Consider the following 4,021-nt stretch of genomic DNA (forward strand, 5'->3'; position numbering starts at 1 on the left):
CTTGCATTGCTCTGTTTTACGTATTTGTCCAGCTCGACCTTGCACTCGATCTACACTCGATCGAGTGCTTGCTCGAGTTCATCCCCAGAATTCTTGTTTATGCTTTGTAGTTGTCCTGTCTTGTTTCCTGTTTCATTTTAGTTGCATTTCTGCTGCATTCACTTAGTGTCATGTTCATTACTTGTCTTGCATTAGTTCATTACTTGCATTATCATAGTTCTATTTCTGTTCTTGGTTCATCATAGCTTTGATTAGTCTGTTCTCTTTACATTTAGCATCTATCTTAGTAGTTTTTACTTTCTGCGTTTTACATTTCATCAATAGGATTGTTAGTGACAAACATCCTTTACATTTGGCTTGACTTAGACATTTATGCACATCTTGATTGCTTGCAAACTCTCAGATTGGATTAACACCTCTTATACTACAACTGCATAAGGGGAATTGAAACACCCTTCCATCCATTCATTTCATATCTCACCATTCCATACATTCATCATCCATACCACAATTATATGTGTTTCAATTTGGAGCTGTTGCCCATTTGAGTGTTTATTTGTGACAATTAGGGTCTATATTAGTCTAAGATTAAGTTCCTTTATCCCCTTGTTCGCTACTGATCTCGATTCTTCTACTGCTTGTTTGTGATTGAGTTTCAGGTACCAACTCGACCACCGCTCGACCGAGTGAGTGCTCGAGTTCGTGATCGAGTCAGAAGCCGGATACAAATAGACCTCACCTCCCAGTCGACTCGACCATCCACTCGAGCCTGCGCTCGACCGAGTGCCTGTTCAAGTCTGTACTCGAGTCTGTTGATGCAAACAAGATCCAAGGGACCTGAGACAGCAGAGAACAAGAATCAATCAGAAACAAGAACAACAAGTGCTAATGGAGCAACAAGATCAACAAGCTCCAAGGGCAAGGAACATTGGTGCTGCGGATGACCCTAACACACACAACCAAAGAGCTGGTATTGTGCCTCCTGCAGTTGCCAATAATAATTATGAAATCAAGAGTGGATTGATCTCCATGATACAAGCCAACAAATTTCATGGGTTGCCGATGGAGGATCCTCTAGATCACCTTGATGAGTTTGACAGGATATGTGGACTCACAAAAATCAATGGACTGAGTGAAGATGGCTTCAAGTTAAGGCTATTCCCATTTTCCCTTGGAGACAAAGCTCATCTATGGGAGAAGACACTTCCAAAAGGAGCAATAACCACATGGGATGCATGCAAGAAAGCATTTCTGGCCAAGTTCTTCTCCAATGCAAGGACTGCTAGGTTGAGGAATGAAATCTCAGGTTTTGCACAGAGAAATAATGAAAGTTTTTGTGAGGCATGGGTGAGATTTAAAGGATTCCAAACTCAGTGTCCCCACCATGGATTCAGCAATGAGTCTTTGCTCAGCACTTTGTACAGAGGAGTTCTACCCAAGATTAGAATGCTACTTGATACAGCCTCCAGTGGAAACTTTCTCAACAAGAATGTGGAAGAAGGCTGGGAGTTGGTAGAGAATCTTGCTCAATCAGATGGTAATTATAATGAAGATTATGATAGAACCATAAGGATCACCTCCATTGATCAAGAGGACAAATACAAGCAGGATTTAAAAATGGTCAATGAGAAGCTTGACAAGATTCTCCTAAGCCAATCAAAAACCATTCACTTCATTGGTGAAGAAGAAGCTCCAGTCCAAGAAGGAGATAGGGAGTTTGTTGAGTTGTGTTATATGCAGAACCAAGGAGGAGGATACAAAGGCTACAACCAAGGTGGAGGATTCAAGCAGAACAACCTCTCTTATAGGAGCACCAATGTAGCCAACCCTCAAGACCAAGTCAATCCACCTCCTCAGCCTCAACAACAGAACAACTATGCACCCAAGCAGCAGCAACAAGTGTTCCAGCCCCAATTGTGTCCCCCACCAGGGTTTCAGACTAACCAAGGCCAGGAACAAGACCTAAGAGCAATGATACAACAGCTGTTGATTGGACAAACCAATGGAAAGATTGAGGAAGCCAAACAGTTTGTTGAGTTGAACCAAAGGCTCACATCCCAGTACAATGATCTGAACATGAAGTTTGAAGGTCTCAACTCTAGAGTGAAGTTTATGGAGAGCAACCTTGCCTCTACTTCAGCTCCTAAGCCCAACCAACTCCCTGGAAAAGCAGTTCAAAACCCAAGGGAGTTTACTGCCAAAGCCATTCATATATTTGAAGAAGTAGTCACTGAGAACAGTGAAGTTCAAGTTGGGGAGGATTGGTCATTTCTTGAACCTCAGAGTGAAGTTTGTGCAAAGCAGACTGAATCTGGTATTGCACTCGACCAGGTGCTCGAGCAAGCACTCGACCGAGTGAGTGTTCGAGTGGTCGATCGAGCTGAAGAGTCAGAAGCTATCAAGCCTGCTAAGTACATCCCTCCTGCTTACAAGCCTCCACTACCATTCCCAGGGCGTTTCAAGGCACAGAAGCTTAAGGAATTAAGGGAAATCATTGAGAAAAAAGAAATGTTGGCTTGGCAACAAGAGGAAGAGAAAGCTTTGAAGGAAGAGGTTGTGATTGAGAAACAAGAGGAAGTGATGGCCATACAAGAGATCATCATTGCTTACCAAGAAGAAGAGAGAGGACCTGCCTTGGAACAGTATGATCCATATCCTCTCTATAAGGATTTTTTGCTTGATTTGTCAAAGAAGAAGGCTCAAGCTCAAGATGAGAAGGATCTTGAAGACCTTGGAGGAGTTATCATCCCAATTAAGCTTAAGGATCCAGGTCCATTTTATCTGCCTTGCACACTTAGCTATCTTCACTACAACCAGTGCTTATGTGACTTGGGAGCATCTATCAGTGTGATGCCCTATTCTATAGCACAAAAGCTTGGGCACACTGACTTCAAGTCCACCAACCTTCATATATGCCTAGCTGATGGTTCAAACAGATATGTGGTTGGCAAGTTGGAGAATATTCCAGTCAAGATAGGAAGAGCAAGGGTTCATACAGATTTTGTGGTATTGGAGATGGACAAGGAACCTAAAGATCCTATCATTCTTGGGAGGCCATTCTTAGCCACAGTTGGAACTGTTATTGATGTTAAGGAAGGTCTTGTGACCTTGAACATTGCTGAGGGTATAGCTATGAAGTTTAACATCTATAACCCAACCAACCTTCCTACCATTGATGATCAACCTTTTACTATCAAGGAAAAAGGTGGTCATGAAGGTTTAAGTGAAGTGGCAACTCCAAAGGACAATCTCTCTCTTCAAGAAATTCTGCGGAAAAGCTTAAGAGGTCAGTTCAAGAGTTGACTGGTATGATTAAGGATCTCCAAGTTAAGCTAAACAAGAGGTCTTTGAGGAAAGCAAGACCAAAGCTCAAAATCAAGAAGAAATATGGTTTGTGTGTTAAGGGTGAGGTGATCAAGGACCAGACTCACAGTGATCAAGAAGTGCCAGGGAGGATTTCATCACCTCCTTGGTATCTAAACAAATCCTAAGAAGGCAACCAAAGCCAAGCTTAGTGACTCTGAACAAGCTCACTAGGGAGGAAGTCCCTAAGATATCCTTTGTAAATAAGCTTTATTTTCCTTGTAGTTTTGATGTGTTTTATTTTATGTTTGTGTTGGACAGGCCTTTCAATGAAAGTGTAGATGGGTATGGAGAGATTTGGACTTGGGGAAGTAGACTCGCAAGCCCACTCGACCAGCCCACGAGAGGTACTCGACCAAGTTGGCAAAGAACTAAGGCCCACTCGATTCCCATTTCTCTAGAATGATCGAGTGGAGGGAAGAAAAAGAAGAAAAATTTGAATTTTCAAACTTTGGTCAAGGAGTGCTGGTCGAGCGTGGGGTCGAGTGGTAGCAAAAAGCAGGTCAAAGATTCCCATTTCAAATTTTGAATGGTATGGATGCTCCACTCTTGTCTCCTTGTCCCCTTAACTTCTTTAAATAGAGCTTGATTCGATCATGTATCTCTCACACTCTCTCATTTGCTCAAAAACAATTAAATTCAAGTTTAAAATCTCTCT

At 42.3% G+C, this 4,021-nt stretch overlaps 1 non-coding gene across 1 annotated transcript; it reads right to left on the reverse strand.

Moving 5' to 3' along the window:
- Positions 1 to 1,284: 1,284 nt before the first annotated feature.
- LOC147950263 (small nucleolar RNA R71) lies at positions 1,285 to 1,391 on the reverse strand. Its single transcript, XR_015565399.1, has one exon. It is a non-coding gene; the product is annotated as a small nucleolar RNA R71 (small nucleolar RNA).
- Between the last annotated feature and the right edge of the window lie 2,630 nt (positions 1,392 to 4,021).

The sequence above is a fragment of the Camelina sativa genome, chromosome 1, assembly GCF_030686135.1.
Source record: "Camelina sativa cultivar CO46 ecotype springtype chromosome 1, ASM3068613v1".
NCBI classification, from domain to species: Eukaryota; Viridiplantae; Streptophyta; class Magnoliopsida; order Brassicales; family Brassicaceae; genus Camelina; species Camelina sativa.